The sequence below is a fragment of the Dermacentor albipictus genome, chromosome 1, assembly GCF_038994185.2.
Source record: "Dermacentor albipictus isolate Rhodes 1998 colony chromosome 1, USDA_Dalb.pri_finalv2, whole genome shotgun sequence".
Classification (NCBI taxonomy): Eukaryota; Metazoa; Arthropoda; class Arachnida; order Ixodida; family Ixodidae; genus Dermacentor; species Dermacentor albipictus.
The window spans coordinates 343,910,392-343,934,650 of record NC_091821.1 but is presented as its reverse complement, the minus strand read 5'-3'; the positions used below and the strand labels follow the sequence as shown (position 1 = coordinate 343,934,650).

The following is a 24,259-nucleotide window of genomic DNA, read 5'->3' as shown; positions in this document are numbered from 1 at the left end:
GCTATGGTGTTGGGCTGCTGAGCACGAGGTCGCGGGATCGAATCCCGGCCACGGCGGCCGCATTTCGATGGGGGCGAAATGCGAAAACACCCGTGTGCTTAGATTTAGGTGCACGTTAAAGAACCCCAGGTGGTCCAAATTTCCGGAGTCCTCCACTACGGCGTGCCTCATAATCAGAAAGTGGTTTTGGCACGTAAAACCCCAAATATTATTATTATTTCTCGTAGGACCGGGATTTAATTATACGTCACCGCTAAGGCCACGCCGATTTGCCCAGTGCAGTGCATGCATAAAACAAGAGAAAAAGCTCTGTGGGCAACAGAGCAGCAGCAAACAACGATCACCTGGTCACAAACAATGGGCGTGTTTAAAGCAACGTACCTGGCCGAAAAACAAGACGCGATTAAGCATCCTGTCGCTGCTTCTGCAGTATTGCCCACTGACGAGGGAAGCCGATAACGTTATCGACCAAAAGCATGCTCCTATTGGGCCATCCAATGACATGACATATAAATTGTAGGGGAAAGAAACGGTGCTAAGTTTCCTTCGCTGAGACTTGTTTACGGAACTGTGTGCTTCTGTGAACGTCCATTTACTACCTTCTATGCCTTCTTTTATTCGTGTGCGGAACTTCGCAAATGTTCCTTATTATTGTTCCAGAATTGATATGTGCCAGAAGTAAGCTGCCAACTGCGGCCGCCGGCCGCTTGAGCGAGAATGACGAAGTCCGTGAGGCAAGGGCCGCATATGCGTTCTATTATGGCGAATGTGGTTTAGTACGCTTCACCGCAGCGCGCATGTGCATTGTGAGAAGACTATTCAGCATGCGAAAGTAGAAATAGTAGCGGCGAACGGAGGCCTCAGGAGAGCACCCGAGATTAAGTTAAAACGGGTGGGCAGAGAGACTGCCTCCTGTCTGCTGACCGAACTTTCCGAGGTTCTATGGCACAACCACGTTTGCATCATTCTGCAAGCGTTCCGATCTGAAATATTGTGTTGCGTGTTCGTGAAGGAAAACCTCGTGAAGCGTTCTGTATCACGCCCTGACAGCTCGCGTCCTCTCCACGAGGAAAGCGCCGCCCTCGCCTGAGCAGCAGTTGAACCCCGGCAACATCAGTCAAGCGCTTTCCTGCCGTCGCAGCAGTACGCAAAGTGCCGCTACTTTTGCAAGAATTTATTCACCTTTCCTCGAATGGCCCACCCGCTGGAGTAAGCGTTACCCACATCATTGAGCGTTAATGCTTCATGCAAAGCCATACCATTACTTTATTTTATTTGTCGAGATGAGGTTCGAGTTGGGCATCGGGGGGGGGGGGGGTGCTAATGGGGGAGGGGGAGGGGGGCGATATCGCGACCCCACAAAGGGAGAGTCAGGACAGCGCTGGGTGATGCGCATGCAAGATTGATCGTAGCGGCCGAAAGCGATGGAGCTTATATATGGCTCCGTTGATCGCAGTTGCGGGCGCCGTGAGGGCCTCGTCTCTGAAACCAATATCTACACCCGTGCTTTTAGCGAAGCGTGCAGCAAATGGACAAAAACAAAGCGTGATTCGATTTTCGCTTGGGTCGCGTAGATAGGGCGACTTTACCGAGAGAGAGAGAGAGAGAGAGAGAGAGAGAGAGAGAGAGAGAGAGAGAGAGAGACGGGAGCAGCTGGCTGGCTGTTATGTTGCTGGCGAGCATCACTAGTGCCAACCTCTCTGTCATACAAAGGTCCCAGGTGTGAGCTGATAGTGCGCCCCTTGACTGCGGCATGCACGATTGGCACGGCGTAAGCTGAGTCGTGTGGGCAGTCCATCGATTGAAAGTGTTGTTGGGAGTTCGGTTAGGCGGAGGTATGGTGGCTAGAGCCACCATAGCGGAGGTGAGTAATACACATTTTGACAGCTTGAGAATGGAGAGTAAACTGACTTTTATTCAAAAGTAAAAACAGGTTTGCAGATTGGCTGTAGAAGCGTCTTAGCCGGGGAAGCTGCTTCGATACCAACAAGGAGCAGAGGCTAATCACCTCTAAGGGGAGGGAAACTGGCTTTCCGAGCAGCGGGGAGAACGAAGGGATGGTGTTGCGGCGCTAGGTTATCTCGAACCCGGCTTCATATGGTAGCGTGGTGGAGGCTTTGGGTTGAAGAAATGAGAAGGCCGGAAGTTGGGCAATCGAAAACGAACAGGTTTACTGGCGCTTCAACAAAACTTATCTACATCGTTGAATAGGAAAAACTGAAAAAAAAAGTCAAGTGTTTAGCAAAGAGCATCTGGATAAGCCTCGTTTCCCTTGCCCCGAGCGGTTTGTTTTCTCTCTGCACCGTCATTAAAGCACCGCTGTTCCAACCCTCCCTCCTGGCGGTAGCCAATCGCGCACAGGTCACAAACCACCAGGGTTGTAGCCAACCAAGAATCGCAAACAACACTGTTGCGGACTGAATATTGGACTGGCGGCCCCACCAAGTCCCACCGGGCCCAAAGGTGGAGAAAGGGTCTGGCCGTGGGAATGGGAGAAGGGATCTGTTATTCCCAACTGGGGTCGTATAACGTAAAACTATTCCGATATGTTTTTATTCCAATCTCCTGATGTCACATCTGCGTTAACCGCCGACGCAAGCATCGGGCGGTCACCCGCGTGTTTGTCTGAACAAACTAATCAAACGCTCCCCTCCTTCATAGGAGGTCACTTTTGTTTGCTTGAAAAAACGAATAGCATTGCCTACACTCAGCGGCTTGTCTTATGTAATTGGATCACAAGAGGCGAGGAGCATGCTCAAGTGGAGAGGGATTCGATGGGGCCGAGCCACTGCACTGAATGTCGATAACCGGATGAAGAGGGTGGTGCCGGCGTCTGCGATTGGTCCACTTTCTTTTACTTAGCTAGCGGTGGCTCATCGACAATCGTGGCGGCATGCAACGGAAGCTTAAGAACGACGCTAAAACGGATCCTCAGCAAAGAAGAACTGGCTGAACGAGGTCGTAAACGTGCCAAAAGTTCTCGAAAACGTTACACGGCCACGCAAAAAGCTTTATTGCACTCAAATAAACCCATGGTCTCCGGCAGGGGCGAGTAGCCAGTGCCGGAGCGATCGGCGACAGCCATCTCTTATTCCTTTCGGAACGGGGCAGCCTGTGGCTATTCAGAAGATAATTCAGTTTTGTTCGGCATATTAATGCATATTTAACGCGTACGCGTCACTTTGACGCGGTAAGCTTTTGCGATTTTGTGACGTCGCATGAGCGGCAGGTGAAGTGGGTGCAGCCCGAAAACTTTTGACCAATAGCCGAGGGCTAATGGCAAAAAGACGTTGACTCAGAAATAACTATTTTTGTTTTGCTTGGTCAAATTATGCATAATCAGTGTGTACACGTCATATCAGATGGGGAGTTATCGCAGTTTTCGTGATGTCGCGTGACAGACAGGTGAAGTGTGGGTGGTCCAAAAAAGTTTTTGGTCAATCGCGGTGGGCCGATTGTAGAATTGGAATAGAAAAGTTTGAAATAGTTTCACGTTATAGCGCCTCTGGTCTTTTCTACTGTTTCTCAGTATAGGGCAGGCACCAGTTCGGGGCGCCTTTCTTTTCCTGGAAACGTCCATGAGCCCTTCGCGTCATCTTGGCCTCCCCTGGAGTGGCAGCTCTTTCTTCCCTTTGTGGCGCTTCTTCTCTGATGACGGAAGCTCGTTACGGGAAAATTAGCAGCGTCCAGCATCGCGTTATAGCGTAGCTGTCGAGAGCATGGCTCTCGCATGATACCCTTGCGCGTGACAAACAGCCTTTATTTTGCACTTATAGTATACGAAATGATGATAAAATTGCAGCTTTTATGGCTTCTTTGTTGGCATTCATATTCCTTGCAATCAGGATAGTGCTGCATTCTTTTCGAGCGAGCGCCATCAGTGCTGAATTTAATCTTGACAAACACAACCTGATACCGCGTGAACTTTACATCACATCGACGTGCCTTACAACCATACCTCGGCTTGGGTTTTAGACAAGCGTAATTTCTGCACCTTTTACAATCGCTAGTCTAATATCTGGAACTCACCAAGTGTCTGGTTCAGAATTTTTTGCGAAGAACGGTAGCTGCCTTTAAAAGCGGTGTGATGGATACTTTGCTGGTGGTATCCTAGCAGTACTGTTGTCGCATGCCACTGTTGGCGCCGAGATTCCGTAAACAAATAATGTTGCTCACTTAGACTCGTAATATGCACCCGGTGAGAAAACATGCACAAGTCTATAGCGCAGTGCTTGGGCAACCAGCGGTACGTTTCTTTAGTCTGTTCTTGCAGGCTTTAATTTGCTGCAAGCGTGATTAGTTGTGTTAATAAAACTAGCAGTGCGACTGGTTCCAGCATTAGTCAAAACGAGCCCGTACAAGCACGAGAACAGTAGCTTCAGCACATATAAACTGCGTGACCAACCTGCCCAAACTTTGGCGTGCATACGACTTCAGACAGGTTCCCGCTTACGTACTTTACAAATAGCGCTCATAACCAAAAAGTTACTTCCGTAACTCGATTCTTAACTCGAGCCTTCTAAAATGTTCTTCGCTGAGCCGGAGTGAAAAAGCAACAGTCTGATTCATCGGTGCTGTGTTCGCAACCGCCCACCCAGTTTGCTTGCATGCGTTAAGCCCGTAGCTGCTTTACCTCCGTATACTGCAGGTTTCTTCGCGGGCATCGAGTAAACAAAGAGCCGCAGGGAAGGTTAACCATGCGGCCCCGTCAGCTGTTCTGTCGGTGCTTTACAAACTGTATGTATACTCGCGAGCCATGCGAATAAATCTGATTAGTGCTGATTCGGCGCAGAGCCCTAAATGCGTGCCTTGCGCGTAGAGTTTTGCCAAGGACTATACAGCAAGGCTGTCGTGAAGTAGACCAGGCCTGGGTTACACTGAAAGCCGCGTAAACCGTGAATGTGCGTTGGGCAGCCAAGCATTCTGCCTAAGAGCACGGGTATACGCACCTTTTGTCTAACCGTACACAGGGAGAAATAAAATGCGCGGAATGTAAGTTAGAGATTCCAAGAATGCAGCAGGGGCTATCTTTTTTTTTGTTAGCTTTGAACACTGAGACATAATATGTAAGGGCGCAGTGGCTAGCTCTGTCTTGGGCCGAAGTTAATTTTCGTTTGAACGCGTACAGCGTAAGCGACCTTAGTATAGTTTTTTTTTTCTTTTGTGTGTCCGTTTCTTTCTGTATGTCTCTGCGCGCATGCGTGCCTGTGGACGCGTTCACGTGTGTGCGTGTGTAAGCAACACAAGTGAAATACTTGTCACTTCAGCCGGGAGAATGCCGGCAAGGCGCGTACTTAGTTTCGAGTTATGCAGGGCTCGAGCTGAGAAAACTTTTCGTTCGTTCGAGTTGCTTGACACAAGCCAGAGTCACTACTCCGACAGTTATGCGGAATTGCCCAGTATGTAAGTCTTTATTCGAACACTTGTGTCTCAATCACTTCACCTTTGGCTACATTGCTTGTCAACGGCGCAGCTGTGCTGCTATAAGGCACAAAACAGACATATGCGTGTTTTTTAACACGCAAGCTGCGCTGATTGGCTAGCGCGTGAGCAGAGGCCACAATTGGATCGTTCATATATGTGTGTGCGCAAGTTTGTAAATATGGGCGAGTTGGTAGAGGTGATGCCGGTTGGTGTCATCCACGGAGGAAGGAAACTAAGGAGAGGCCCTGACGTCACTCTTTGTGAAGCAAAAGTGAAGCCGGAAGTTGGCGTTGCTCATGGCGATGCTCCGCCTTTTGTGCCACCCTCCTCTCTTGTTTACCGAAACCACGCCGCGCTGCGCGTGGTTTCGCGCGCGGAGCGCGCGCGCTCGCGCAACATCCGGCAGAGCACGGTGCAGGTAATGCTATGTTCACACTACGGTCGTAACGCGCGTAACAGCTCTTTTGGCGTATCGAACGTAACGGCTGTAAAAAACATTACGGCAGTTAAGCCGGCACCTTTGTTCACATTTACTGCTGCTTAAATTACGGCTTTTACAACAGGCCAATCAAATTTGGAGCTGCAGAATGGACGTCACCAGCGGTCCAATATGGCTCCTGCCAACATGCGAGCGCTGGCCGAGATCGAAGAAATTCACGCTCAAAACAAACTTATAGTCATGTATTCAATCGCCCAAAGACGACGAAGGCGACGCAGAAGGGTTTGGGTGCGGCAAGTATTTCTCGACAGGGCCGCGGACGGCGATTTTCACAACCTTTTCGCCAAGCTCCGAGTTGGTGACGCTGCGATGTTTCATAACATCATGCGCATGTCGCCCCAGCAGTTCCGCTTCCTTGAAAACCTAATGAGACCACTCATCGAAGTTCGGAGCACGCATCTGCGGCCATCGATTTCCTCGGCGGATAAACCAGATGAACTGAAAACAGTCTCGCAAGGCGCACTGCAAAAATTTTCACGAACACAGCCAATCGTGCGCACGGAATGGCGGAATGGCACTTCCCGCGCCCGGAGCTGTCTGCAGACGGGAGGACGGAAGTGTCGTCACCGGTTGTTGAAAGCCGAAAGCTTATCGGTCATTGGCTGTGTCGCAACGGTCGTAACATAACAGTCGTAAATGTTGCCGACCCTTCAACACTCTCACCCACGATTTTTGCGAGAATTGCGCACGTTGGTACCTTTACGTTCGCAGTCTGAACTAGACGCATACGCTTGTTGCGCTTCCGCTTACGTATGTTACGAAAAATCGGCGCCTTACGAACGTAGTCTGAACATAGCATAACACAGCGCGACAAGACACGGTGACTAACGCAAACCCGCCCACACAGCGCCTTTGCCACGGCACGAAACCTACCAGAGCAACACGTGTGAGCGCTCAAAATCAGAACAACGCCGCCATTGTGGCCCAAAAGGCATGGCCAAACAGCAAAAAAAAAGCAGCAAAAAAATGAGAACCTACTACGTCATTTCCGCCACACTTTTCTCCTAGCGCGCGGAGGGGGTAGGGCCTCTCCTTAGTTTCCTTCCTCCGTAGTGTCATCTCAGGCTTTCAAAGAATGAATCCCTTAAAAAAAAACTCTTTTGCGGGAAAGATTCTACTAGATGCGTAGCTTCTGTTACTGAATATTCAAAGAGGAGCTATGGATGTGTTATCGCGTGGAATATAGGCCAGGGAGGCTTCCTTTCGGATCGTTTTTTTTTTCGTTCTTATCATATACCATTCATGGCCTGTTGATCTTGGTGATCACGTGGATGATGCGCCATGCCTCTGGACACTGATGAAAAGGAATAGCATTGAAGTTATATTTTTACATTATCCGGGCCCTAACTTGTGGTTGTGGTACTCCCTGTCGTTTTCGCTCCTTGCAAAGAAGCCTTGATAGAAAACAAGCAGTATCGCTTCTGTTTAATTGGTGACTTCTATAAACACGATTGAAACAATGAAGGTGGTATAAGAATGACAAAGCGTATAAATAGATCAGATTCTGAGGGGTCAGAACAAGCTGCTTGTAAACTTAGGAAGAGGCGTCGATTACTTCCAGGTGCGAGAAAAAAATAACCTATGTACGAAGTGTAGATAGAAGGCTTAAACAAAAGGCTTCTGTATTTTAAACATGCCGTGTGATTGCGATAATTTCAGGTGCTTTAGCAATGGGAGAACCGTAAGTAAAAAGAAAAAAAAGAGGCCGTGAACTAGGATATGGACCCTAAAAGGATCACATCAATTCTTTTTATGCGGTCGATCTTGTAGTCCGCCATGTGTAATATTCACGAACTTCTTTTCAGAAGGAAATGAGAGAGAAAAGAACGAGTAACTTTTTAGACACTTTTCGAACGCTGTGCAGTAATGCGATAGTTAATCAGTAGGTTTCTTATCACAATACAATACTTCTGGTGGCCTCCAGCAGTCATAACATTGGATGCCTCAGGCCTGCGTAATTCTGCACGGAACTACTGACATGGCTCGTGTATGTCCGCGATAAGCCTGCTAGGCTGACCCGATGGTATCCAAAGCCAAGCTTGTACCCTACGTCGAGAGAATCAAGAGAATATATATAGAATTTCTTGCTTGTATGCGTTAATGTCCGGGGAGACAACATTAAACGGCATTTAATCGATTCTGGTGGCGCTTTTCTGTCAAGTTGCGAAGGCTCCTTTGGCATAGGGACCCTTCTTGAAAGTGATAAAATACTATATGTGTAGTCACATGCCCGAAAATGAAAAAAAAAAAGAAAACGTGAAGCACGCGCTGGCGATATCTCGTGTCGGAATTTTGTTCCCCTGCATACACGAATGTTGCATTAGGCCCAACACGGAAGAGTCAACTTTGGGGAGTATCCCTCTCAGTGGCAGCAGCGCGTTCGGAACAAGATTGATGAATTGATCGCGAGTCTGTAAGGGAGCGCGGCGGCACCTACTGACCACAGAGCTTCATTATAGCGAAATGTTTACCCACTGGCATCAGGTGCTATCATCAACGCCGCTCCATCTAATACTGTTTTTGTAGCTGTGGGCTAAAGGGATGACGTGGCTCTGATTCGCCCAAAAAAGAAATGAAGTGATCGCTTCAGAAGAGGGTCGGGGGAGGGGTGTAAACTATCGCAACGTGAGTGTTCAGAAATCCCGCGTGTTTTCGGGCAAGGAAAAAGAAGAGCCCATATTGAAAACCAAAAAAAGGAAAACAAAAGCAATAATTGGGCTCCATTGAATTTCTTGTGTTTATTTTATCATGGAAGCATGAGAATCAACAAACCAAAGCACATGAAGCCAGCTTCTCCCGGCTCTACCAAAAGCCGTCATGATAAGCGCACACGACATTTTTTTACTCGTTGTGATATTCTAAAGTGTTGGTATTTCGCCCAAGATCCATGAAGAGGTAGAATAGGTCACCAAGTAATATTGTTAAAGTCTGTTAGATGCTTTTCTTAATAAACTAGAGAGAGAGGTCTGACTATTTGTCTCAGGATCAGTGTGCAGTATGCTGTTTGCATTGTTGCATGAAGAACGATGAGTCTGTGCTCTAATTCCCTTTAGTGCTTTTCTTTGTGTAGTCCATATGTGCCATGTACTATTGCCTTCTGCAGGAAAATATGCTTTGTATGTTCACTCCTGCATGGACCTATAATGGTTGCGCAGTGTGAATGAATGAATGAATGAATCTACCCTCTACAGCGGTATCCACATCAGATTTCGTACAAACATTAGTGGAGCACGATTCTGAAAGTGTCGGCAGCTTGAAGTTGTTAACGCTGTTGTGACCCAAAATGAATGCGGTGTGTCTGTTTAAGATTTTATAGATTTGCTCCGACTTTACCTTTCCTCAACCTTCGCCGAATGGAATGGAATTTTTTTCCTTTAAAAAGGCGGGAAATGTATGGGGTCTTGTATCGCTCCCTTGTATCGCGATTTATTTTTGGCTTGCCTAGACAGGAACGTCATGTGATGGCTGGGCAATACAAAAATTTAAAAAAAGCCTTTCGTTTTGTGGATAATTTTTATGAGTCTGCTTAATTGTGAGGACAGCTGTGCTGCGGCCTCTGTTCGTTAAACGTTGGTTCTGTTCGAAGAATGCTTAGCTCTGCTTTCACTCGCACATGAACTTCCGGAGAAGGGAGCCCTTAGGTTTTTAGACCTGCAATCATCCTTTGCCCGGCAACATGTGTGCTGGATGTATGAGCCACCTGCCGATAAGCCGCTATTATCCTATGCATCCGCCCATTCAAAACTGATTAAGAGAGGTATCGTTCATGTTTGCTTGCATAATACGCCAAAAGAATCCTGCTACCATTTAATAGAACTTAGTTTCAGTTCGCAGACCACTCGGTTGAGGGCAGCAGGGTATTGTCTCACTCTCAGAGACGTTGCGTAGTAGGTTAAGCATTGATCCTCACAGCATTGAGCCTCAGCTACATGATCGAAGAAACAAAACAACTGAACGTACGGGATGTACGTTCATGGTATCTCTTACAAATTTAAGAAAATACGACAGAGAGCAGGAATCGATGTTGTTTTCTCTGCACCTAAAAAACTTGCACAGCTTTGCGTTAGAACTAATCCTGCTCCGAAGGAACGTAGGTCGTACAGCATCAATAACAGAAAAAAAAGCGATACAGATTGTTCGAAAGGTCTAGCTTAGAAGATACTCCTGAAATGCGGTTGGTCTTATGAAGGACAGACAGGTAGATGTCTAAATCTTAGATTGCAAGAACATAGCAATAAAGTGCGCAAAGAGCGGGAAGGGTTTCTACGTGTCCATCGCGTACAATGCGGCTGTATTCCACTGTTTGAAAAAACACCACTATCTTAGCTAGGCATCTTAACGGAAACAGTAGACACCATTGAAGCAGGAGCGATCGCTGAAGGTGACTCGCTTAGTAAGCCGTCAATTGCATTAACAAATAAAGAACTTGCTTTCCTGAGGTCGCACGTGCACGCTCATCCATCTTAAGGAGGAGGTCATGGTTCCTTTAAATTTTGAATGCATACTCATGCCGGTTTTGTTCTTGAGGGGGGGAGGGGCGCTTTTGTCTTGGTATCTTCGTATATATGCGTGTTACTCAAAATGAAAATCAGATGGAAGTCAGCGCTTGTCTTCGTCATTCTTTTGGTCCCTCTTTCTGTGCACGTATTGTAAGTGATGTTTGCATTCGAATTCCTATTGGATTCATTCCCGTCCTACGCCACGATACTTAAAACATATGGGACTGAAAGCTCGCAAACACAATCAAACGTTATCTTGTGAGTTACTATGTTCACTGCAAAATATGATCTACGTTCCATATCAACGTAGCGCAACTACACAGTGCAGTCGAGTCTAATGCTCCTGGTCAGCTCTGCTCGAAGTAAAATCGATTGGGTCAGATGACAGTTTCCATGATCGATTCTCTGACCAGGATGAATCTTTCTTAAACTACTAAGCTTTCCGCTGCGATAATGACTGCATCGCGTTATGTTGCCCCGAAGTAAAAGACCACCGATTCTTTCGTGATTCTGCCTTCGCCTTGCGGATCTTGGGCTGAACTGGTTTGGTCAAGGTTCACTGCACTAAAAGAGAAACCGCTGTTCAGGTCGGAAGCTGAAGATTCAAACGCCAAATGACCCACGCTAGCAGCGGACCGATACGCTGCTCTTTTTGGTAATGCTTGGAGCAGTGCAGTGATGAAAGGGCACCACTGCACTTTCCTGATGCCGAAGTCGCCAGAGATACCCTAAGTTGACGGCTGAAGGAAAAACAAAAAAGTGATTTAGTATTGTTGCAGAATAGCACAAACAATGGTAGAAGTAAAGAGAGAGAAAAGGATGCATAGAAAGGCAATGAGGTTAACCACAGGTAGTTCCGGTTGGATACCCTGTGTGTATGGGGGGGGGAGGGAGGGGTTAAGGGGGATAAAACGAGAAAGCGAGGGGAAGGGGGAGATAGAGAGAGAGAAAGAGAGACGAGCATGAACAGACCACGTACACTATAGAGCGGTATAGGGCGGCGTTCGAGGCAGCCAGAAAGTAATTTTTCAGGTGCTGAAAAAAGTAATCGAAATTCATCTTATTTGCTGAAATTAAGCTGAATGCAGCTCTGAAGGATCACGATTAGTGTGATTTTTTCTGCTGCACACAGTCGCGTACCTGTGAAAAAAGAATGAAAGAAAGAAAAAGTCGGCACAGAAAGGCTCATAAGGTTATTTATGATGGCAACGCTTTTCTTTAGCCTTCTTGTCATTCTGTGTATACAATGATCACACCCTACCATATCTTATGCCATCGTGATTCATAGTATTGCAGTGGTCGAGACAACTCGAAATGACCTTCAAAGCTAAAGTAAGGCTTTGCCAAAGTAAGGCTCCAAACATTTACTTTCTATTGTTGCTTCTCGTACCAGCATCAAGCTGCCGATCACTCCTCTTCTTTCCTCTTTTCTTTCTTTTGTTTCATCTTTCATACCTCTTTCCCTTCTCCAGTACAGAGTAGCCAACCGAAGCTCTCGTCTAGTTAACCTCCCCGTCTTTACTTTTATTTGTCTTTCACTCTCTCTTGCTGTTAGTAAGGATGTATATATATATATATATATATATATATATATATATATATATATATATATATATATATATATATATATATATATATATATATATATATATATATATATATATATAGTTGCTACTTATTTATTACATACTGCCGACCGAGTGCGGTCCAAGTAGTCCTATTGAAAGTAGTCCTATTAGGGTTATTATAATTACACGAAGGTATTTCGCCCTCGTCAGCAGGAGTCCTTGAGATAGCTATTCTGGCGGCTAGCTTCCCACGCTATGCGTGCCGCCCTCGCACCTGTTTAAGCTTTTCCTGGACGCTAGAGTTAGTATACTATGTCCGCGCAACCTTGAGCGACCGGAGAGCGCGTTTTCCCCTCTTGGCCGGCGGAGAAGGGACGCTTCGTTCCGGCCGCGAAGCTCTCCACATCTCAGTAAGGTGCCTGGTGGTGGTCTCGTGCCGACGATGCCCCCCTCATCTTTTAAGAGGTGCAATACGTACAAGCATTTGTCTCGCAAACCATATTTATTTCAAGGGAATGTTCCAAGTCTCAATAATTTCTCGTTGTATTCGAGTGCTGATTGCCGAGTTATACTTTGTTAACGAAGCTTTCCCTCATGTCTAAATATTTTAAGGCAGTTTGTCGTGCGCGTATCAAGTAGGACAGGCAGAATTCAAAAAGGACAAAAATATTCGACATTGGACACTAAAATGGACGATTCATGCTGATACAAAACTGAACGAGATATTGCAGTGGGTTCAGACAATCCAAAACTGAACCACAACAGCTTTTAGATATCAAGGATACGATCTCTATTCCTAAACGCAGCAGTAACTTATTTTGCCGAGCATCAGGTCGCAAGCTCGATTTTCGACAGAGGCCACCACACACAAATGGAGGGAGAATGCAAAACACGCCAGTGTACTATAATTTCAGTAGACCCAAAAAAAACACCGGATAGTCAAAACTATTCTGGCGCCCTCCGCTACGGTGTCCTTTGTTGCTTTGAGGAGTAAATAGCCGTCAATCAATCGCACCTGCAAGTTCCTAAACAGCTCACATTCGCTCTGGGCAATTGCCTCAAAAGTAATTTACGTACTGTCTGCTTTCGTACCTTAAGTTACGGGCTGTGTACTGCACTAAGAAAGGTATATTGAAGGACCAAGTCTTCCCGGCATTGGAAGAAGGATGCTAATACGGTGTGAAATTGGTTACGTGCGACATTGCGCCAAAGTACTGACAACATGCAAACGTTCGAACTAGCCAACCTCGAGCTTTAAGGTGACGAAACGTTGGCTTCAGCCTCAGGCGTCCCACGTACACCACCTCTTTATCACGTCGGCGTAACCTGCCAGTCAGTTGGTTCATTTTCTTATCTTGAATAATTTTAACCATTCCTATATAGTGCATTGCCGCAATTGCCAAGGTGTGTAGCACATTCTCCGTCAGGTTTGGAATGAGGTTTTTCTGTCGATTCAGCAGCGAAATGGAGTAGCAGCGAGCCAACAAGAGAAAACGACAGAGAACGCGCTCGCATTGAAGCATGGTAATGTGAGAATGATAGAAAGCACTGGCAGTGCGTGCACAAAGATATCCTGACGGTGCTATACAAAAAAAACGGAAGCAAGCTCGCCTACTTATGGCGGCATCCACAAGAGAGAGAGAGAGAGAGAGAGAGAGAGAGAGGGGAAGATCGAACAGAAGGAACAATCTAGTTTGTTACCCTACAATGACGAGGTGTAGGCGGACACGCACACACACACACACACACACTCTCACACACACTCACACACATACTGTCTACCTCTCGTCGTTATCATCGTCTTGTATGCCCTAAATTGAGCACTTCGGGCGGAAGCTGTCGACACTTGCGCATGTAATCCGTCACAGCGCCAGCCAGCAAGCTTTTCCAAGATGACCGTGTTCCTCTTCGTGGGTTAAATGCATTCATTTTGTTTTTCGTTCTTGCCATAAGAACGCAGTGTTTATTTTTTTTCTTGCACGCCTGTGCAGTCCAATCCAGTGGGTCATTGCAATGCAGATTCCTTACGCGTATAGAAAAATTTGGCATAAAACACACGTATAAACATGCAGCTATCATCTATAATGGCTGCAAGGGAGCAAGGTTGTGAAATCCTCAAACTTCTCAGACAACGCTTGTTATGTCAATATACCAAAGATAAAATATACCTCAAGGGAAGGTCCCCTCATAATGCACTTTCCTTCTGTATTTGTTCATTTTATGAAATTTTTATTTTGATATGCCCATCTCTCGTGAAATTCTCAACGTGCACCTCATCTTATAAAATACTTTTCTTGTGTGTGTGCATGGAATTAACATTTTTCTTGTCTATCAAGCACACACTAAGAAGACACGCTCGTATTAGATTTCCCTTTAGCGGAAGTGGTTTCTTATCAAAATTTCTCGTCTGTGTTTCGCGGGGTCGCCTACATTATTAATATGACCGGATTCTCTCCCCTGAGCTAACATGAAAAAAAAAAGAAAGAACCGTTAAATATCACGTCTTGAGTCGTACAGCGGGCATTAAATTGCATGATATTCCAAAGCGAATGCTCTGCCTTCGAAAATGCAATATCCGCGGGTGCAATAAAATGCAAAATCTCAACGCGATGGCTGAGCTCTACGATTATATCCAGCAACGGCTGAAGAGCGATCGTTCCATAGTTCCGACGAAATTGAGTTTGCAAATCTAATCTGCTATTACTAGTATTTTTTCGACATGTGCCTTTGTTTCCCGTTAATTTGTACACCGAGACAAATCTTAGCGACAACAAAAATGAACACCAAAGTGAGTATTTTATTGCTTCCACACCAAGCTTTCGCTTTTTGTTTGTTCGATCTGTATTTGCTTCTACGTTCATTCCAGCTCGGCCTTGTTTTTTTTTTCTTCTGTGAAGACGTTCGACTCTCACGCTTACCCTGATGTTTTCCTTGCATGGCGCTCGCGTCTACTGTAATCCGCCTTCCCCGCGTAGCGATGCACCGGAGGCGGTCGGCGGTTGCCGAATAGTACGATAGATGGCATGAGTGTTGCACTGCTAACGCCCCCTAACGGCGTTGTTACTCCGACGCTAAATGGGGTAGGTCCTTCTTCTTTTGTTTGGGATCGGCTGGGTGCGCGGACGTTTCGCGCGCCCGCCCGCACGCTTCACAGGACCGTCCCGCGGAAGACTCCCGAAAGGGACACCGGGATGGACGAACACGATCGTTCAACTGCGCTAACCGGGTTTAGCGATAACCGTGGTTAAGGTCGCCCGTGAAACAGGGGCATAACACTCCACCGTTCGCGTGGCTGTAGACGCTAACGATTAGGCCTTGGTGTCCATAATGTGGGCGAACATATTCGCTGGTGAAGGGGACTTTTTTATTCGTCAGCGCCCATTGTTATTTCTTATTGGTGGTACTTCGCCTAGCCAGCAATGGCGTATGAGAGGTGCAATAAATGTCCTTGTGATTCTTTTCACTGTGCGTGGTCGTTCTCTTGTTTCCAAAACACGTGCATGTTTGAGACCCTACACCTCGTAACTTCGTATAGGCACCGGCGGGGACCGTCCCTGCGTTATGTTTAGAGTGCAGTGCAAACGCTGTAGCACTCTCGTAATGTTGTGTGCTGTACACACAGATGTCATCTTCCTCGCGTGTGCCTTGCAGGAAACACACGAGCATATGGAGCATGGATGAGAGATATACAGAGGGGAAGGAAAGAAGGAAAACCAGAGCGATTAACGTGACTTTTCAGTTTGCTACCCTACATTGCGGGAGGGGGAGGTGGGGGTGAAGAAGAGAGAGAGAGAGAGAGAGAGAGAGAGAGAGAGAGAGAGAGAGAGAGAGAGAGAGAGAGAGAGAGAGAGAGAAGACACGAGCCTTGGTCGTACTTTCCCATGCGCAAAGCCAGGTGCGACGTATATAAATTCGTGCGCTCAACCCTGCCACCTTCAGGTACTGCAGGAGAGCCGGGTGGGTTTCTGGGCTGATGAGTTGTGACGCCAGGATCCCAAGACCTTTGCTTCTGTAAACGGCCGATCGTGCAGTTTATGCTAGTCACACCGGTGAGTCTGGCGTTGTTTATTGAAGCGAGAGCCGTGGCAAAAGGACATGACCGATGATCTCTTCACAACGGCACTTAGCACACGTTGGAGCATGGGTGACTTTTTCCCATGTGCCAGGCATACAATCGGCCGGCTTTGCAGCAGGTGACTTGTGGTTGGTTACACTGGCACCTTTATACATACCGTGTGGCTTGGATTAAAATAGCACTCACTATAAGGTCTCGTCAATGGTCGTTAAAAGGATAAACATAGCTTTTGCCGGCACTTGCAGTCAGCAAAGTCAGAGCCGCATGTTAGTATTATTTGTAACAGTAGACCACACTTAATAACGTAATCCGAGCTTGAGTCGTCCGCCGCGTATATATTTTCAGCTGCGCAGACCGACACTCAAGGAATTTCGTTTACAGCCTTCCTGGTGTGCACGGCTAGTGTTGCTGTACTCGTAGGTGGCGCTGTCCTATTCTATTTCTTTATTTTTTGAACGTAAAGCGGTCACCATATGGCGCGCCTTCGTCCTTGCGTCGCGGAACTTTTACCGAGTAAAGAAGGCGTCGTTTCAAGATTTACGCCGGCCGTCATCGCAAGGCGGTCCGGCGCCGTTTTCATTCAGCTTTCCGCGAAAGTGGCGTCAACAAACCACCGCATTCTGGTGGAAATGCGTGAGCCCTGTTCTCTACGCAGTGCTGTTTTACGAGTTCTTCTTTGTTCGGCGTTACTGCGGGCGTGGCCACGCCAACGCTAGCACGGAGCGAGAGCACGACAAAGATACAGCTACCGACGCGAACAACCCTGTGCAGAGTTACGGCTAGGCGCTGCAGATTCGAAGGCAAACCGGATCGTTCACTTTGATATCACGTGCACAGTTTCGGAAGTCGCTTTACGGAGAGGCAGAAGAAATAAGAGGAATCCGCCGGTGCGTAACAGGCAGCAGAAATGAGAGGAGGCAGTCAGGCTAGACGTGGATCCAACTGGCTTCACAGCGCGTGACGTTCAAGGACAAAACCGGGGTAACGAGAAACGATAATAAGGAAATAAGGAACCAGGTATAAGGTATAGTGTTGTCTTCTTTAGCATTTTCCTTCTTTAGTTTTTATTTCTTTTGCTGACAGATGCTCTAGAATGCCACGCCGCGCGATTACGGAACCCTGCGTAGCCTCCGGACCCTCTCAGCTAAGCGGGACAAAAGAAGTTTTACGTGTTTCGATAAAGCTGACGGCTTCTGCGTCGGAACTGAGAGGACGTGGCCACCGAAAGCCTCAGTCCTCCTCTGTGAGGCAATAAAGTCCCCGTACACTTTGAGGGTAGCAACATCTTGTCATCTTGCAGGCACCCTCACACTCTGCCATCCCTCCCCTATATCGCAAACTTCTCGACGCCTCACTCTTTTTCACGTATTGACTTGCCGATAAGACGGTCCAGAGTTCTGCATGGCCCAATCCGGAACCTTCTTCGCAGCGCCAACCAATGATAGCAAAGAGCAGCCGGGGAGGGCTCTGATGAAGCAAACTGGCCAGCAAAGACGAAATGGCGTTGCTTATCAGGCTGTCAGCCAATAGCGCTTCCTTCCGATCGACTCCCTCGCTAAAAGCCTGTCATCGTGGGCTCTGTGATTACGCCAGCCAGATTTTGTATGTGGATCCCGATCTCGTAAGTTGCGTCGGCATCGATGTGAAGAAATAGTCCCCCCTTGCTTCTCTTCGCGCCACCTCTTCGCCTACAGGTGCAAGTATTACGGCACGATAAAGCAAGGACAAAAGAACACACGTCGACCGGACGGGCCTCAGCTGCCAACTGGTGACACTGGCTCTTTTTTACACGCCTATTGTAGTGCATCGATTTAGCATGACGAAGTTGGTACTTGACGACCGCACTGTCGTTGTGTATTCTTTATACCTCATTATTTTTGTGCCGTAATATTTTCACTTGTATGCCTGACCAAAAAATTCTAGTAAGAGCTTTGTTTCACCTAGAGCTGGGGCTGCGTCGCGGTACCAGCTCTAAAACAAAAGAGGTATCGTGACGCTTTGTTTAGGGTGAGCGCTTAGAAGGTCGTTGTTCACGAGCGCGAGTCTAGTTGCGGATATCATGTCCAGCGGCTTTTGAATACCGGATTCCCTTGTTCGGTTATCACCTCGGTGGCAGAAACCTTGCTGCAGAAGCTCAAGCGTACAAATAATCCCAAGGTGGGTGAGAGATGTGAGCAGGCTTCCCGAAGAAGGTACAGGTAGTACCTTGTTTCCACAATGTGAGCCACAACCTCAAGAAGGTGGCGAACTGGTGGGGGTACTTGTGTTTTTCGCCGCAAACAAACTGGCTCACCTATGCCCCCGAATCACGGGATGTGCGGTGCAAACATCCTATGTCTAGCACGCATAAGTCTACGTGCAAAGTACCACTGCAGTGATCTACCTGGTACCGCTAGGTTGCGGAAAAACATAGGTCGGGCAGACCGGCCGTTGTGCGAACGACTGAATGAGAGAACATGCCAACAATTTATAAACAGGGATATGAGCCCGCCTCTTTCTGTGCATTGCAGATTGTGCTGCTGTGAGCCACGTTTTTCTGAGGTGAGGATCCTGGGTAGTAGCAGAGATAAAACTGCGCGGAAACTGCTACAGGCGTATTCTATTCATATCAATGGTCAATGTTGTGTTAGTCAAATATCTGTTTCCTTATATGATGCGGAAATGAAATTCCTAGGTTTGTCGCAAACAACACGACTTGTCAGTTGCTGTGTGCAGCCCCCAGGTGTCGAGAGTGTGTGCGAGATGTATACAGGTGTATTTTTTTTAGCTGCACCCAATTTTTAAATATTGTCTATGGCAGATAGCACAATTCTAACCCTTAATTGATCTAGAATACTCGATGAGGAAGCCATTACAACCGCGATAAATCACAATGTTCAATTGAATAATTAACGTAATTACGGAAATTAACCTTTTATTTAATTATTTCACGCGAGATATTTCAATCTACGAATTATAGCCGCTGAGTTCGCATGGTGTATCCACTTGGAACCAATTCTCTGGACAGAACCAGTTCTGAGGTACTAATTTTCGGTGTCAGTCGAAATGCATTGGTGATCCAGTTACTTTTGTGCTTCTATGCATAAAACAGCGCTTTATTAAAAAAGTAACTGGAACGCCAATGCATTTCGTAGGACACTTGAAAATTAATATCTCCGAACTAGTGCTGTCCAGAGAATTCGCTCCAAGTGGGTACCCCGTGCGAACTCAGCGGCTATAATTAGTAGATTGAAATATGTGGCGTAAAATAAAAAATAAAGCGTTAATTAGCGCAATTATATTATGTTATTTAATTGAAAGTTTTAATTTCTCGTAGAAGTAACGGCCGCCGCATCGAGTAATTTAGATAAAGGGTTAGAATTGCGCTATCAGCCATAGGCAATCTTTAAACAATTTGGTGCAGCCAGATTTTGTACGTGGATCCCAATCTCGTAAGTTGCGTCGGCATCGATGTAAAGAAATAGTCCCCTCTTGCTTCTCTTCGCGCCATAAAGAAATCTTCCAGCTTCCAGCTAAAGAAAAGCACCCTGTATGCAGCAAGCTTTGAGCCTAATAAACAGCAGTAGGTGTAGCACCATCTGTTTCTTTTTTTTGCTCTGCCCGTCGCTGTTAATCTTTCTTTTTTAGATTTTTTTGCGCTACAATATCATGTCGTTAAGTACACCGCTCGCAGACTTGTACTGTCGTGCACCTGGTTATGTGAATCACAGCAGGTATCCTGCATTACAAGAACTAACCTCTTCATATTGAGGTCACTGTATAAGAATATTTCTATGCGAAACTTTGCGCCTAGACACGCGTGAACGTAAGGGCTGCCATCATATTTCACATGGATTTACGAACAAAACACGTTGACTGTAACTTATGCGTCAGAAAAAGCTGGGCCTTGTAGATATATAGAAATTATCATGTGCCCCCCCCCCCCCCCCCCCTCACATACACACGCATTCCTGAAGAAAGGAAATGGAGGCACCTCACGAAATGCCCCATGCTAGCACGGGGATTGAGAGACCCGACCGTTGATGGAGCGGAAATAAATCCCTTACGCCTGCGCCTCCAAGATGGAGCCCGAAATGATCCAACGTTGAAGCGAGCACCGACACAGAGTATTTTTACCTTATTCACCGACTTCTTTTTTAAATGGGAAATATAAGATATTTGGCCACAGATAGGGCCAGCAATCTCAAGATCATAGGTGGCAAAACAACAAAGACAAAAAGAAAAAAGATAATAAAAACACTAAACACGGCCAGAAATCGATAACAATCGACGAGTGCCTTGCGCTTTGTTCTTAGCATCCATGCTGTATCTATGACCGTATATTTCTGCTCCCGGCATCTACCGGTAGATAGGTCTCTTCGTTTCCGTGATCTTCGCCTGAGCTTTCAGGACAGCCACACGTGTTGGTCGTATGATCCGCGAGCCAACAAGCCACTTCTGCCGTATACGTCCACACAATCTAAGCTTGTTAAGTGGGCCATTATCAGTTTGTGCTTCAAGAATGCCCTCAGCAAGTCTTGCTGTCATGTAGTGGACTTAAGCTTTGAAAAGCAAACTCTACGTTTCGCCTTGGCTGGATATCCTAGGGTGGTGCTAGTGTCTGTCGCGGAACGCATTTTAAGAGAAGCGCGATCCAGCACGCAGAAGTCAGTTGCCGATGCTCCTCAAGGCATACGCCCTAAAGTAAGTGTCATACCTTACATGCACGGGATATCGCATAACTTGAAATAGATGGCCCAAAGGGCGAATGTAAGAGTTGTTTTTTTCTGCTCCTAACAAGCTCGGCCGGCTTTGCAGGCTGACGGATCCAAATGTGGTCCCTTCCTATAAGTGCAGAAAGCATCACCGCAAAAAGTTTGTCGAGCGGGTCCACCGGGTGCATGGTGTACAACCTCCCGCTTTCATGTGGGAAGAAATATATCGGACAAACTGAGCGTTGCTTCAATAATCGGCTCCGCGAACACACCAACAATGTAAAAAACGGCTCTGGTGGTTTCTTGGCGATCCACTGTCGCGGTCATGGATGCAAACCTCTTGAGGATCAATGCACGATTGTTTCACGTGGCAGCACGCAGCTCATCCGTGAAATATCTGAAGCGCAGATGATCGCGTAATTGGGTGATAAGTGTGTTAGCTTCCCGTCTATGGCTCTCACAGAAAAATAACTAAGTTTCTTGGAGGCGGCATCACATGACTCGTAACTATGTTACATGAATTCGCACTTCATTTTCTTGTAAGCGCATGCGCGGTGTATGCTGCTTCCCATGTATAAAATCGACGCAGTGGCACCATAAACTTAGTTGAAAGTTTGCGCTTGGTGTGTCATCTTCTCTCACGTCTGTGTCGTTATTTTTTTGTCGCACAATATCATTTAAGTAATGGATTACCAAATTGCCCGGAATGCTGCTCTGGTTAGTAATATATGCGCACGAAGTAAGAAATTGCTCACACCCTCATACCCTATATGTTTCGTTTTCTTTGGGTGCGGAAGATAACTTGCGGCGTTTCTTGTTTTGAGAAACATTGCCTTTACTTCCTACGAGTTTCACGTACCGTAGTTTCCGGAACACAGCCAGCCTTCATCACTGATAACCGAGATGTGGGAGGGTGCCATGATTTTAAGTGCGCACGTAATATAAACGTCGAGTAATGATTACTAATTTGATTCGGCAAACCTCGAAAAGCTCAAAGACTTTTCCTAAAACAGGAAGAAATTGCTGTCGCATAGACGAATTACCTCCCGCCATTCACCCCATTCTTTCAGGGTCTCTGTGCGCTCACTAAAGCTGTCACCTCACACGAGATCACCCGCGCCACAGTTAGAGCTGCTTCCGGGATGAAGGGCTCTGTCTCCACAACCAGCTGTCCTCCTGGTGCATGTTGTATGTTTGTGACTATGTCGGCACATGTGCTTAAACTTCAGCGTGAAAGGTTCGAGCACAGGAAAGGGTGTACAGCGCTCAAAAATTAAAACCGGAACGGCACCGAACGTCTCTTACGCATAATTTCACGGAAGTGCGACTTGCAACCGCTCTGCAGCTGTTTGTAGCCATATAGTAGTCCTAAGTGCGTGTTTTGGCGTCTGAATTAAGCCGCGGTTTCGAATAAAAGGTAGCCTGTAAACAATACAAAATATTGGAGCAGTTTTGTAATTCTTCCCGTTTTAATTTTTGAGCACTGTGCATCTGCTAATTCATCTTTTACATTTGCGTACAATATCATTTAGCACTGTCTTGACAGCACGTTGCAGTGTGGGAGGCGTACATTTAAAAAAGTGTGGCGCGTCTATTTTAACGCCTTTGTAGAGGAGCTCGTTCCATGGCTTCTGCCTCATCCCTGACGAGCTTTTCATATTCACTATACGTTGCTGGGGAGGATGGTTCAACTCGAGAGTGGTAGCCAGCTGCAGTCTTAGTTTACGGCCGAGTTCCTAGTTAATTGTTGCAGCAGGCGTACTTTAAGCTTTGGACATTCTGATGGTAGGAACAGCTACCAGAAGCGTTGGAATTTGCAATAAGTAGATGATAAAAGAAATCTGCCATTTCGCGGTACAAGAATAGCTTTGCAGTCTTGAATTGCCATAAAATGATAAAATGCGCCACGCAGTGTACGGGATAAAAGGAAAGTAAATAGGTTAATCATATTAGGGAGCTTTCATGCTGTCTTTGAAAAGTTCGTTTCTGTCTACCACCGAGCGGCTCGAACAGCATCTTTTCCTTTGTTCAGCTCGCTGCTATACATATACAGGGTGTCCCACCAAACGTTGGCCACGCTTTCGTTAATAATTCGAGAAATAAAAAAGAATAAGCTATACAGCGGTGCGCGCAGACAAAACTGCCCCACCCCCCCCCCTCGTCCCACCGCTTAACTCGGTGATAGAACTAACCACTTTCTAGAAAAACAAATGATAAAAGGATATTTTCTTCTGTATTTGCACGGCAAAGTGTTGCGCTGTCGTGGAAAACACAACATTCAATTGTTCGCGCAAAGCTAATTTCCTTTTTTTTTACTTTTCCTTTGTTCATTTCAGCGATGATTGAAAAGCTCACGGAAGCGGAAAATGACGCTGCGGCGACAGGCTGATGTGTACAGCGGCCGTGGCGCGCTGGAATGTCTCGCGAATAAAAGAGCCGAACTTTCGCTCCGGCTTCGCGCCTCAGTCGAAGTTACGGGTTGCCCATAGCGTGTGGCTGGCGTCAGTGCTTCGCAGTTGCGCTCTCACCAGTCGGTTATCCAAATGACTAAGCTTTCACACACAAAATAGAAGCAAATATGGTGCTACGGAGAGGCAGAAGAGGGAAAAGGCACGGAGGCTAACCAGAGATGCATATGGTTTGATACCCTGCACCGGGATAAGAAACTAAAGGAACGAAAAAAACAGAGGGGTAGGGGAGAGAAGGAACGCTATTGCGCGAACACATCTTCCATTTCTGAATATAGCCTTGAATCGAGCCAGCCATTGGGCTTTGCGCTCGACGTTGTACCGGCTACAAAAGCACGAAAGGTGTTGAATAGTTTTCTTTTTTTCGCTTCCACAAGGGTCGCATGTAGGTGTGCCACCAATTTCATTGAGGAAAAATTAAGCCCTTCTTAGTCCTACTTTGAGCCAGAGGCGGCAAAACAGTGTCCCATCAAAAGTTCTGCTGCTTTATTGTCTGCGTGTATGCATGGCGTGCGCATGCTTGACAGTGTGGCAGCTAATATTGCTTGGAACATGGTGGGAAGTACATGTATAGGTTTGCCTAAACTACATCCTTCTGTCTTCATGCCATTAGTTGATTTCTATGTTAGCCTTCCTGACGATAATTTTTTTTATAGTAAATTCACTGTTTTACTCATCCTCTAACGTATGCCTTTCGACTGTTTCCAGAACATTGCAAATTAAGAGAACTGTTAAAAACATGAAAAACGATAGGCAGAGTGCTAATTTGCAACTATGCTACCGTTTTATTGACACACGTATGCGAAGGCGTCGTGATTTATAATTCCACTAAATGTTGCACGATAAAATGGATCACTCGCGAACGTAAAACGAGCACATTAAAAACAGAATGCTGCTTAGCTAGTACGCGACGCAATTTAACAATGAGGAACATTACAAGGAGCGACAGTGGGCTTTCTATAAGAGGCTGTAACAAATAATAGAGGGACGCGACTATGAAGGCGATGATGGAGTTCAAGTGGGACGCAACAT

The 24,259-nt window shown here is 46.5% G+C and overlaps 1 protein-coding gene across 12 annotated transcripts in view; it reads left to right on the top strand.

Moving 5' to 3' along the window:
• Window positions 1–24,259, top strand: part of LOC135909078 (gonadotropin-releasing hormone receptor-like) — a 538,207-nt gene that overhangs the window by 28,895 nt on the left and 485,053 nt on the right. Inside the window, exon 3 of one of the 12 annotated variants that reach the window (XR_011511341.1) lies at window positions 23,096–23,247. The exons of the other annotated variants lie outside the window; for them this stretch is intronic. The gene's annotated coding sequence lies outside the window, so the exon portion shown is untranslated. Of the gene's footprint in view, window positions 1–23,095; window positions 23,248–24,259 lie in introns of those variants that run through there. 12 annotated transcript variants of the gene reach the window in all.